This window comes from Castor canadensis, chromosome 15 (genome assembly GCF_047511655.1).
Source record: "Castor canadensis chromosome 15, mCasCan1.hap1v2, whole genome shotgun sequence".
In the NCBI taxonomy this organism is placed as follows: Eukaryota; Metazoa; Chordata; class Mammalia; order Rodentia; family Castoridae; genus Castor; species Castor canadensis.
The window spans coordinates 83,724,301-83,737,925 of record NC_133400.1 but is presented as its reverse complement, the minus strand read 5'-3'; the positions used below and the strand labels follow the sequence as shown (position 1 = coordinate 83,737,925).

The 13,625-nt window shown below is 47.6% G+C and overlaps 1 protein-coding gene across 1 annotated transcript in view; it reads right to left on the bottom strand.

The window, feature by feature from the left end:
• Positions 1-13,625, bottom strand: part of Upf2 (UPF2 regulator of nonsense mediated mRNA decay) — a 123,560-nt gene that overhangs the window by 3,124 nt on the left and 106,811 nt on the right. The gene's annotated exons all lie outside the window — the stretch shown is intronic.

Here is a 13,625-nt window from a genome sequence, read left to right as displayed (position 1 = left end):
GTGCGCTTCCTGTTGCTTATGCTGTGTTCTGGCCCAGCTATGACCCCCCCTTGGCTGATGGAGCACACCATGGCAAGTACTAAAATCAAAGGCTTCTGTCAGCCCATGGTCCAGAAAGCTCTTAGCACGACACGGATAACACTCCTGTCAGCTGCCTTCAGGTGTCAGAGGGCCACTGGGTGGACTGTGCTAGGTGGCACACTGGCACACCGGGGACTTAAAGAGGAAGAAGGAAAATTCCAAAGGATGGTGTGACAGTCACCCCATGTGAACCTGATTCAGTCCTTGTTCTACTTCCAGGAATGGGGCACCTATGATCAATGACAGACAGAGCCCTTGACAAAATATGGGTGTATCTCTTACTAATTTACATATATACCAGAAAAAGTATTCATGTCATTCTTCCAGTCTGCATTGACTAAATGCTTGATGTCTTGAGAGTCATAGTCACCTGAGTGTAAATTCAAGTTTCAGAAAATGGAAGCAGATTCTGTCAAAAGCCTATCATCGTGGATTTGACTTTGAGACGGCTGGACATTACAACCCTTCTGTTAGTTTTGGTGGTAGTCAGGGCCTTGAGTTTGCTAGGCAGGCACTCTACCACTTGAGCTACACTTTCAGTCCTTTTGGCTTTTAGTTATTTTTTAGGTGCGGTCTTGAGGTTTTGTCTAGGGCTGGTCTCTCAGACCTTTGATTATCCTACCTACAGCCTCCTGCATAGCTGGGATTACAGACATGCACCATGGCACCCAGCCAGATCCTTTTTTTTTTTTCAGACTCTTTTTTAAAATATGAGGTGTGTTTGCAGCAGATGAAGATGTAGAATGAGGACTTGAGCCAGGGTCAACACAGGGACCCCATCATGACATGGGTCTGGACAGCACCGATTACAGCTTCTACCACCTCCTGCCCAGTTCTCCTGCTTGGCCGCCTGGTGGCCTCTCCCTGCAATTCTCAGGTATTCTTCCCTTTAATATCCCCAGTGATCATTATTCTCACAGCCTGCACCCTTCAAACAATTCCTTGACATTTTCCCCTGGGATCTCTCAGAGTTCTACACCTGGCTCAACCTTAATTACACTTCTTAAAACTTTGCAGCCTTTAAGAAAATAAATGTTCAGGAATGTAGAATTTCCTGTGAATACCCTTTGCCTTGTGTTAGGCTCAGAATGGGTAACGTGGGCTATGCTGCTAGAAATTCTAACCTTAATTTCTAAAAATATTACGTAAGTGTTCAGGAATGCATGCGAGTATTATATAACAGTAGTCACTACCCACCCGTCATCTGTCAGTCAAGATTATAAATTATCCAGGGGGTGGGGATGCGGCTCAGTGGTGGAGCCTCTGCCTGGCACTAAAGAGGCCCTAGGTTTAATCGACAGCATGGCAATAAAATATAATAATAATAATTTTTAACCTGATCTAAGTGGTTGCCATGTGATCCCAGGATGCGTCTACAGTCGCCTTCTGGAGTGATCACAAGGAACTATGCTCTGCTAGAGGGAACAGACTCAACTATCCTATACAGTATGAGAGAAGATTGTTTAGTCTGGAGAGTAACTTCTGGATGCCAGGCTTATGTTATTGTTCTAACAGATAATTATTGTCTTATACCTATTAAAATTGATGTTCCAGAAAGCTGCAGCATGTTATCCCGTAATTTTGTTTACCCCCCGCACATCATCGGATAGCTCCAGGGAGCTGTGATCCTGGTTTCAGAAGCCCAAGATCAAAGCCATGTGTGGTGGTACATGCCTGTAATCCAAGTCGCTTAGGGAGCAGAGGCTGGAGAATCTACATTCAAGAACGAAGGTGGCAAGATCTGTCTCAAAACCGAAATTCTAACAAAACAAAACAAAAGAACTGTGAGCGTAGTTCCAGTGGTAGAACACACTTGCCTACCCTGCACCAGGCACTGGGTTCAATCCGTGGTACCCCTCCCCATACAAAGCACAAGGGCATAACCATGTCAAGCTTGCTAAAAAGAAAGGAAGGGGGATGATACAGCTCTGAATCACTGTTAGTCCTTTACACTGTAGTCTAATACACCCCCTTTCCTGATGAAAAGGTTTCACATGGACTTGAGGAGAAAGAAGAGGACCATATAAGTTAAGAGGGACAGAGGGAGCCAGGCGTGGTGGCAACAACTATAATCCCAGCTATGGGGGAGGCTGAGGCAGGAGGATCAAGAATTTGAGCTAAGTCTGAACAAAATAGCCAGACCCTATCAGAAAAAAAAAAAATGCAGAGAGAATGAAGGGGAGGGAGGGAAGCTGGGGCTGGCAGACTCAACCTTCCCCTGTGAATCTGGCCCTGGGCCAGCCTTGATCCTCTGACATCACTGAGCAAGAATCTGTAAAAGTTATTACACACCTGCTGGCCCCAGAACATTCCATTCTGAGGCCCCTTGCTGGGAAAAGACTTCATTCTCTGGCTGATGGAGGAGCCCCAGGGAGCCCAGCCCCTGCTGGGACCTGGCTGAGGGTTCAACCATGCAATTATCAACCTCAGTGGCTTCCCTTCCTGGGGAAGGGTAAAGGTCTTTCATCTCCCACCGGCCTTCTCCAGGTACCTCTTCCTCCTCATTAGGGTTCCACCCTTGGAGACAGGAGGCCCCTAGATGGGGTGGCCAGACATATCTGGGTGATGTATAGGTTAGGTAGTAATGGTTTCATAGCTCTTGGCCTCCTGAATTCGAAGCCCCCACCCAGGTGAGGGTCTCTCCCATCTCTGTGCGGGCTTTACTGTGATGGCCCCTGGCTGCTGTCTGCATTCTGTTTGAGGATCTCGGGGAAGGACATCCAGAGGGCTCCTGAGCAGCCTTGTCTGAAATGAAAGCAGCCTGTCATCTCAGCCTAGGGTCTCTCAGGGTCATAGAGATCCCAGGAAGCATTTAGCCTAGGCTGTCAGGAACTGGAGGGGTCTCATGAATGGCTCCCCTTTGCTGAGTGAGTAAGCATAACATTAATCAGGCCCTGTGTATCATTTAGGGGAAATGAATGGTGCTAAAGCCAAGTCCCAGGAGTGGGTTTGACAAGGCCACTGCCACCCTCATGTCCAAACAATCTGTTCAATGTAGACTCATGATTTTCATTACCAGGGAAAACCACAAAACTCTGACTCGGGTTGTGAACTCAGGGGTGGGCCGTGGTGGACAGGGTTCGGGGAAGGGAGCTCAAAACCAATGATCCATAGGAACAAAAAGACCTTGAAAGTTTATGTGCCAGGTGTATTGGTAGAGGTTCTCTTCAGGTCACCTTAATTTATTCTCATGACTTGTGAATAGGGCCATCTTTACCTCCACTGAAGGACGTGTTAGCTGAAGGCTGTAGGGTGGAGTCCCTCATCCCGGGTCACAGAGACAGCAAGTAACAGAGACAGGGCCACAAACCAGCCATCTGCCTCCACTGTGCCCACTCCCCACCTAGAACCAGCACACCGCCAGGTGAGACAAGGATGTTCTGGGGCATGGAATGGGGCAAAGCCTAAGGTGTGCTATTTAGGCCACACAGACACATCCAAGGTCAAATGGCTAGGTCAGTGGCATCATCCGATCCTGCCGCCATCTGGGTCCTGCCCCCATCTGGGGAGGATGGCAAAGGGCATACAAGAGTTAATCAGAGGATTGGCCTTCCACTCTTGCAGCCCCAAGATCCGCTTCCAGCACTGAGGCGGGAGGTGAAGGTCCAGGTGCTTGCACAGCTCACACCATCCTAACTGCACATTCCTGCCCCCAGTCCACAAGGGGCCCCTAAGAACTGAGGCACATTCCACCCCAGGAAGGCTGCCTGTGAGAAGCCACTCTGTTCTCAAACACTCAGCTCTAGAGGAAACTGGAACCAAAACCTTTTCACTCGCTGACACAGCTGACAAATTTCCCAAATCAGTGGTCTCCACCCCAGAGTGGCTCCTTGGAGCTGTGGGAACCACAGAGCACTAACCCTGGGCAGGACATGCTCTCCCCTCGTCCCCACCCCATCACCTGTCCTGGAGAGGGGGCACAGCCAGAGAACCCAGGAGCAGCTCTGCCACCACCTCCACCGGGACACAGGTGAAACTTCCTTGCAGGGCTGAGTTGATGGGATGTGGAGTCTTAGGGAGCTGAGAATCCCCCAGCCTCAAAAGCAGGTTCCTGGGTTTGGGGGCGTGGCTCAAGTGGTAGAGTGGCTATCTAACAAACTCAAGGTCCTGAGTTCAAACTTTAGTTACTTTTCCTTACTGTTAAGGAAAAAGAAGCAGTTGCTAGTCAACTGATTGGTGTTTTCATAAAGAATCCTTTGGCCTCTCTAACAAAAGGAGGCGATTTTTGTAAATCCCTCCAGAACAGACTGCGGTGGTGGGGGCAGTAGCAGGAACTGTCCTGGGGTACCATTCTTGACTTACTTTTCTCTCCTGTTTTCTAAAGGGGACAATGACTTTATTATACTGATCAAAAAATATAGAACAAAGGTCACAATAAGGCTGTAATGAAAACAAACTGATTTGTTGTAATTTTATTTTGGCAATCCTGGAATTTGAACTCAGGACCTTTTGCTTCTTAGGAAGGCATTCTACTATTTGAGCCATGTCCCCAGCCATTTTTGCTTTAGTTATTTTTCAGATAGGGTCTCACTTTTGTCCAGCAGCCTGGTACTTGGTCCTACTACCTATGGCCTCTGGCACAGCTGGAATTATAGATGTACACCATTATGTCTGGCTTGTTCATTGAGATGGGGGTTTTTGCTAACTTTTTTTGACCCAGCTGGCTTCAAATCTTGACTTTCCCCCAATCTCTGTTGTGAGATCTTTTTTTTTTGGTGGTGGTGGTAGTACTGGGGTTTGAACTTAGGGCTTGCTAGGCAAATGATGTACCTCTTGAGCCACATTCCCAGCCCCATTGTGATATCTTGAAGTGGTTTCTCAAGAGACCACATTCTCCCAATGCCAGTTGGGAGTTACAGTGCTCAAGAGGACAACAGCGATTACACTGACAAGATGGGTCTCAAGGGTCTGTTTCCAAAAAGTGCCATCTATGGTTCTGAAAGGGACTGCCCAAACTCTTTCTTTCCTTTTTCCTTCCCTCTTTCTTTTCTTCCCTTCCTTCTTCCCTCCCTCCCTCCCTTCCTTCCTTCCTTCCTCTTTCCTTTGAACTCATGATCTTCCCTCCTGAGTCTTAGGATTACAGATGTGGACCATCATATCTTGCCTAAACTCATTTTTTGATAAATTTTTGACTTCTTAAAAAAATTTAATGAAAATTTCATTGTCTAATTTAGAAAAGACCTGTGACTCATGCCTGTAATCCTAGCTACTTGAGAGACTGAGATCAGGAGGATCATAGTTTGAAGTCAGCCTGGGGAAAGTTCATGAGACCCCCATCTCCAAAACAACCAGAGCAAAATAAATAGACTGGAGGTGTGGCTCAAGCAGTAGAGCAGCTGCTTTGCAAGTGCCCATCCCACAAAAAAAAAAAAAAAAAAAGGATTTTTGGCTGGAATCGGTACAGCAGTGAGCAATGTAGGTGTTGCAGAGAAGTGAGAGTGAGTAGGACGGGGAGAAATGCCCCCTACAGTGGCTCTGACCCTTACCTGGACTCTACCTTCCCCTTTTGCCCATGGTGGACCTTGAGCCTGGCTGCCAGCTCCCCTCAGCAGCTCCTGCCTGCTCTGGGCCTGACCTTGCCCACCAAAACTTTGGCCACCCCTCACCTCACCTCTGGCAAATATAAACAGAAGGGCGAATTATCTACGTTACCCAATCTTGGTAAACAGATCTTGCTGATCCCTGCCCTCAACCCCAAGGTCGAGCAGCTGAGCCAAAGAAACCAGGCATGGGGATTTTGCCATCCTGTTTCCTCCTGGCAAAACTTGTGCATTCAGGAGGTTGCATATCAGTACATTCTAACCTCCACTGCAGATACCTAAGTCTAGAAGAATCTTTGAGTGGTTCTGAGGTCCCTTCTCCAACTCTGCCAAATTCTCAGTCATTTTCAGAGGGAGAAACCCCACAACACATCATCCACACTCCAGTAACAACATTTTCAAACAGGAAGTCTTCCTGAGGTTTCAGTTAAAGCCAGGTTTCAGGGTAGGCCTGCTCCCTTCTGCACTGGTTTCTCAGGTAAACAAAGACTTGCTTCTGAAGGGCACACCTAGGGCAGGCCTAGGCTACAACAGCTAGAAGGCATTGATTGTCCTTCTAGTTGTGGCTGGGCCACTAGCCAGCTGTGTGACCTTGACCAAACTGCTGAACCTCTGGTTTCCCCACTGGTAAAATAAAGGGACTGAATTAGAGAGTCTCTTAGGCCTTATTACAGAATGAATTGTGTCTTCTTCAAATGCACTTTGAGGCCTCTGTCTCCAATGTGACTATATTGAAGATGAGGCCTTAGGTTCACCAATGTCACAAAGGTGCAGATGTAATTGGTTAGGGCTGGCATCATTAGAAGGGAAAGGCTGCTAGTGTGGCCCAAGCCTGTAATCCTAGCCACTTGGGAGACTGAGATAGGGAGGACCACAGTTTGAGGCCAGCTCAGTCCTTTTAACAGTTCATAAGACCCCGTCTCAACCAATGGCTGGGTGTGGTGGTGCCCCCGTCATCCCACTACTTGGGGAAGCACAAATAGAACTGAGGTCGAGGCCAGCCTGGGTATAAAGCAATAACCTATCTGTAAAATAACCAGAGCAAAAAGGGCTGACAGAATGGCTCAAGTGGTAGCAGGAAGAAGGCCCTGAGTTCAACCCCCTCAGTACCACCAAAAAAAGAAAAAAATGAAAAAGGGAGCACTGCATCAAGTGTCTGTGGCTACTGCACCTTTAGAATCTTAAAAATGGCTGAGTCGCTGTGGGGAAACCACCAATCCTCAGCCTCTCTGGAGCCCTCGCAGGGGCCCCTGGGTCTAGTATCACCTCTGACCACCAGGTTCTTCTTTTGTGACTCTGCCATCCTTTGCCAGCCCACACATCACCCCAATCTCTTGCCTCACAAAGGACCCCTAACCCACACTTAGAGAGGAGCCACCCGAGCTGGGGGGTGGTGAAAGAGACACTGTCTCCTTTTTCTTATTCTTTTTTTCTCTTTCTTTCTTGAAGCAGGGATCTCATGTTGCCCAGGCTGGTCTCAGGTTCCTGAATTCAAGCAATCCTTCTGCCTCAGCCTTGGGAGTAGCTGCTTCAATTCGTGGCAGAAAGTAAAGAAGACAGGACACGTGTGGCAGCCTTGCTATGTAAAAGCTGCTCTTGCTCTTGCAGTAACTAATCCAGGGCTGCAGAGTGAGAACCTCTCTCATGCTAGCTAGCAAGGGATCAACCTACTCAGGAGAGCTCTGCTTCCATGACCCAAAGCCCTCCCACTAGGCCCCACCTCCCAACCCGGCCCCATTGAGGAAATAAGTTTCCATATATGAACTTTTCTGGGACACAACCAAACCATAGCAGTGAGAGATAGAGGAAAGAGAGAGAACGCAGACAGGGGTGTGCATACTGGGTGGGTCATTGTGCAAAACATCCAAGTACCCCCTCCTTGTAGACCTTTTCTATCCCTGAGTGCCCACACTCTTTCTCCTGGTCATCTATGCTAAGCACTCCTGTCCCTCTCTCTCTTTTGGACCTCCTCCAAACATTGCCACTTACAACTTTTGGCCCAAAGAACCCATCAAGGCATTAGCTGAGCACGGTCCAGGCCCAGTCCCAACATGAAGCAAGGGTCACTGCCTCCCATCCTCTCTGGGCATCTGCAGCACCCTAGGCTCCAGTCCTCTGCTTGGGCATCCAGATCTCTCCCCCAGCTCTGCACCCTGATGCCTGACATCTCCAGGACACGTGAGCCATTTTCTGTTACTATCCACTCTGCTTTTTCTCCCTGGGCTCAGACTGCACAGTCCCTCCCTCTACAGCATCTGTCTCTCCTTCCCTGGCCCAGGTGGCAGCCATCACAACTGCATCAGAGCCCCTGGTGATCCCATTGTACTGTGGGCCTGGCCCTGCCCCACTGCCCCTCTGGGAGGTCTGAGCACTGTCCTCTTCTAGGTCATTCTTCTGGGTTTTCAGTCTATCAAACTCAGCTTCAGTCAAGGCTCCAGTACTTGGCAGCTGGGTGACCTTGGGCAAGCTATTGACTCTGTAAGCCTTTCCTCATCCTTAAAGCAGGGACCACCCTCTCGGTGGTATAGGGAGGCCATGAGACAATGGGGGCCTGGAGTATGTAAATGTTCCAGATTCCAGCTACTACTACTGTCTCTGATGGTGGACATTATCATCTGGGCTGACCACGCCCTTCCTCCTTGGAGATTACCCTCAGAGAGACGGGGACTGGGAAGGATCTTGGGCTCCTGCCTGAGCTGATTTTCCAAGCTTCCAGTGAATTACATGAGCTATATTATAGGAGCCAATTCTGTAGTTTGTGAGCAGGCGCCCTGTCCTCTCAGGCCCATGTCTGGCCTTCTCTGCCTCTATCAACCCTGAGCTCCTGACAGCTCCCCCGCACACTGTACCATTCCCCCCATTCGCCCCTTCAACCTTTACTCAGGCCCCTTCCTCTAACTGGATCTTCTTCACCAAAGTAACTCCCACTTGTTCTTCCAAAGTTCCCAAGGGACCCCTCTTTCAGGCTTCTTGCCCCTCCCCAGGTATGCGGGGTACTCTTGCTTGTGTTAGGTGTCTGCACTCCTATATAACCCTGCACATGCAACATGGGCTCTGGGATCCCCACGGGGACAGACTTGTCTTCTTCATCCTTCCCCAGGATATGCACCTACCAGGGATGGGCAGCTGGCTGCTTGCTGGGTGGCTGGGTGGGTGATGAATGACTAGGGTGGGTGTGCAGATGACAAACCACTGTGCTTCCAGTTGCCCTGCTCCTTTGAGTCTCTCCTTTGAGTGACTTCCAGGCTAATCTTCGTAAGTCAGGATTGGCTTGCTTCATGACCCAAATACCTTCAGAGGTTGTGTGGTACTTGCCCAATACGGTTGGAACTCTCCAGTCTAGATCTGGTCTTACCTACTTTTCCAGTTCTTGGCTCCCAAATCATATCAGATGCTCTCCATGGCCTGACTCCTCCTAGTGTGACCCTTGAACCTGCAGTCTCAGCTACACTTGGGAGCTTGTCAAGAAATGCAGAATCTCAAACCCTGTCCCAGACCCACCGAGAGGAAAATGCATTTTCACCAGGTCTGAGTCATGTCCACATGGAAAAAATCACTGCTCTAAGGGGTCCCCAACGTCCTGCCAGTTATCTGTTAAAATCTCATATATCCTTTAGAGCACAGCTTGTGACCTCCTGCCTGCCCTACCCACCCCTCCACGTGCTATTGCCTTTTTCAGAATGACCACAGCTTAGCTCATGCCTGTCAGAGCTCACATTGCTCCCTGGGGTTTACTTGAGACTCATTCCTCTGCTATAAATGACAAAATGAGGACCCTGTTAGTCTATGCCATGCTGTGCTTTGATAGATGTCTTGCCTGTGCTGGTGTTCAAATACATTCACAAAACGAATGAGTTAACAGAGGAAGCAACAAGTGAAAGTCAGGTTTTTGACACTGAAAGGTATGCAGAGTCCGCAATGGTAGCATCTCAGTTTGCCTGCTCCCCAGCTGGCCTCCTGCCTGGAGCAATAGGGAAAGAGATATAACTGTGGTGGGCACAGGAACCTAAAGTCTGTGTGGCTGTCTTCTCGTAGGTACAATGGGGAGAAAGAGATCTGCCCTATCAGAGGATGCACTCCGAGTCCACCTTCTTCTGTGGTCAGTTCCATGACTGGAGTGTAAGAATAAACACATGAACTTCCCTGCCTCAGGTCCATCCTCTTCCCAACTCATATTAGGGAAGCTTTCCTGGATTGCCCTCCCCTTTCTCAGGATTCTTGTACTTGGTCGTTGTATGATTTTCTATGTTTATGTTGTGAAAAGGGAATACTTTTCTCTAAGATTAAGAACAAGGCAAGGATATCTACTCCCATCATTTCTATTGATCATTGTGTTAGAGATTCTAATCAGTGCCATCAGGTAAGAAAAAGAAATAGTAGATATTCAGATTGGAAAGTAAGACATATTTGCCGAAGACACAATCCTGTCTGAAGAAAATCCTAAGTAATACACAATTACTAGAGTCCAGCAATGTTACAAAACCCAAGGTCAGTGTAAAAATATCAATTTCATTTGTACATATTAGCAATGAACAAAGTGAAAATGAAATTAAGAAAACATTCCATTCAAAATAGCATAAAAATAATGTAATTCCTATTAAAATTCCAGAAAGATAATTTACAGACATAACTTATTAAAAAATTTATTCAGAAAGACAAACTCAATTAGCTAAAACAATCTTGACAAAAAAGAATGAAGTGGAAGAATCACTTGACTCACTGTTAATGCTTACGTATAGTCATAATATGAAGATAGTGTGGTGGGTGGGACACCCTCTTTTGGGACCCCTACCAGCTCTGGGAGCTCTACTCCTATTTTTCTACCACAATAAGCTCTCCCACATCACACACACACACACACACACACACACACACACACACACAAAGACAGTGTGGTGTTTGTGGGAGGGGTAGATACAGAGGTCAATGGAACAGAATAAAGAACCCAGGCATAAACCCACACAACTACCTTCAACTAACTTGACAAAGGTGCAAAAGTTATTCAATGGAAGAACAGCTTTTCCACAAATGGTGCTGGAGCAATTCACGAGCCAAAAGTAATTCTATACCCAGGGGCTGGGGTTGTAGCTCAGTGGGAGAATGCTTGCCTAGCATATACAAAGTCCTGGACAAAAATAGACTTAAACCTCACACCTGATATAAAAGTTAACTGAAAATCAATCACATGCTTAATATAGAATGCAAAACTACACAACTTTTAGGAGAAAAAACAAACAGAAAATCTTTGGGACCTAGAGCCATGTGAAAAGTTAGATGTGGTAGCAAAAGCTCAATGCATGAAGGTTGGCTCTCAGAGCTTGCACCTTGGGGAGGGAGGTTCAGGTGTCTGGGAGGACATCAGCAGGCTGAGACTGGGAGTCCTATGGAAACAGGTGTGTGATGCACACATACTGTCAGCCCCTGGGCCACTTGGGCTGTGTCTCCCTAGCCTCCCTCTGAAACAATGCAAAGCACATGCCCAGCAAACAAACAAAAGTCAAATGAAAAGGGAAGGAAAATCCAGGTCAGGCAGAACAGAGAGAGGCATCACCTTACAGTCAGCCCCCTTTCTCACAGTTTCTGTCCCAGCAGAGGGCATTCTCTTCACTCCTCAAGCCCCAGGCCCAGGTCCATGGGTCCCAAGAGGACAGGCAGGGCCTGGGCCTGTTAACAGTAGTTCTGGAGAGGAGTCCTCACCGTGTGCCTTCTTTGCTTCTCCCAGAACACTGATCTCCTCAGTTCTCTGGCAAGACATTTGCCTGCCCACCTGCTGACTCAGAAGTCTCCAGAAACCAGGTCCATCTGCCAATGGCCATTTTCACTGGAAACCTCTAAAAACACTAGGCGTGGTGCCCACGTCATGCAAACCACACGAAAGTGGGAAGCTTCTGTCAGCTGTCTCCAGGAGTGACAGCACAGGAACTTCCTACACATGAGCTCCCTTCACCCTACAGCTCAGGCCAGAAGTCCAAGTCCTTTCCACCTCCACAACCAAGGCCAGTTGGCTGTACTTTCAAAATAACATCCTATCTCAATCTCCGTCTCCTTGTATCAGTCACCCTGGTCCCTTGTCTCATTTCCCTGATTCCACATTCACCCTACAGCGTGCTATCTACTGGTCAGCCGGTAGATCAGATCAACCCCACCACATTTGTAAGTCCAAGTTTCTCACTCTAGCTTATAAAGTTCTCTCTGATGTGACCCCTGATCTCAGACCTCTTCTGCCACCTCTTCCTATCTCTGCCTGAGTTTTGCTAGTTCCTCAGACAGCCATGGCCATGCCTTTCTCTGATCTCTTCACCCAGAGTGCGCACCACATCCAAGAGCTGACTGCTTGTTATTCAGGTCTTAGCTCAGCTCTCTCGAGGGAAGAACTCTCCTTGTACAAGTCCAATTTCAGGCAGCCAATCAGTCACTGGGCCACCACTGTGGACTCTATGAGACCCCAGGAGCTCTGCCATGAGACCAGCCTTTCAGATCTGCCCTGACTTGGGCCAAGGATGGCCAGGTCTGCATTGATTAGTCTTGGCATGGAACCTCTCCAGACCACCTTGGGCAAATTCGGCAGCTAAGACTATCCCAGGAGCTGGCAGCCAAAGGCCGCTGGCCAAGTGCATCTCCAGCAGTTCCTAGAACAAGTGCTCCAGCAAAGTGCTGTGCAGAGAGACATAGTGTTCACTGATCTTACCTCTGTTTGATGTGCTGCTTCCTTTTAGAAAAGCTCTATAGAAGCAGGACTTTCTCTGCCTTGCATATCACTGTAACCTCAATCCAGCATATAGTAGTAAGTATTGAACAAATGCTTTGCATTCAATTTATAACCCCCCCTCCCGGAATAATCAGAAGTTTTTCTCATTGTACAAATAAAAGAGGCTTAAGTACCCAGGAATTCAAATTTTCATCTCATAGATTAGAAAGCCAATAGTTCATGGCACCAGAATGCTTCTTTCTGTCCACAGGTCTGCCCAGATAAGACATTTCCTGCCAGCACTGACCCCAGCAAACTCTAAGTTGCTATGTGGCCATCCAGAGAGTCAGAGTGAGCTGGGGACACAGACCCATGGACCTGTTTCCACTTCCCAAATTCCTGAGCTCAACTGGTCAGTTTAGACTAGACAGGGGAGAGCTCAGCCAAGATCAAGCAAGCCAAGATCAGGCGGAAGTCTTGCTCCAAACCAGGGAGAAGGAAGTGATGTGAACATGGACACATTGTGGGGAATGAGCAGAACCCTCAGCCTTGAGGGAAAAAACCTTTGTTGAGCACTTCACAGGGGGCCCCTCATTCCTAATCTTATATCCCTGTAAGTGACATAAGTAGGCTGTGCTTGTTTTTTTTGTAAAATTGCAGCCAAGTGAACACCCTCCTGTTTTTTTGAGACAGGATCTCATTATGTAGCCCAGGCTGGCCTGAAACTCCTGATCCTCCTGCCTCCTGAGCCCCTCTGCCCCATCTATTTCCTTAAATATAAGCAAACTTTTCTGTGGCTGGAAGACATGGCTTTACATGTGGATAATCTTCTGTCACAGTAACCTGTCTTTGTTACAGTAATCTAACTCAATAAAGTTGCCATGCTGCAAAGAACCTTATTTGTTTCACTTTCTCTGATTCCCCAAACACATGACACCTGCTAGCTATCCTGCTCTTACTAGATGAAAGGTGGAGTGAATTACCCTCCACAGCTCATTTTCACACACTCTGCCTTGTGCGTCATATGTTTTCTGAAGGGTGAATGCAAAATTAGGTCTGGCTTTTGACAATAATCTTAATTCTAAATGTAGAAACAATATAAAATGATATACAACCCCAGCACTTAAAATTCATACTTATTTTTATTAAAAGTCTGTCATAACCCTTTTCAAATTATAATGACCCACTGAGTCTTGCTCAGAATGCTTAAGGACCTGGATTTGAGCCACAGAAAACAAAACCAAAAAAAGCCAGGCATATTGTCTCACATCTATAATGCCAGCTACACGGGATGCAGAGACAAGAAGGATTATGGC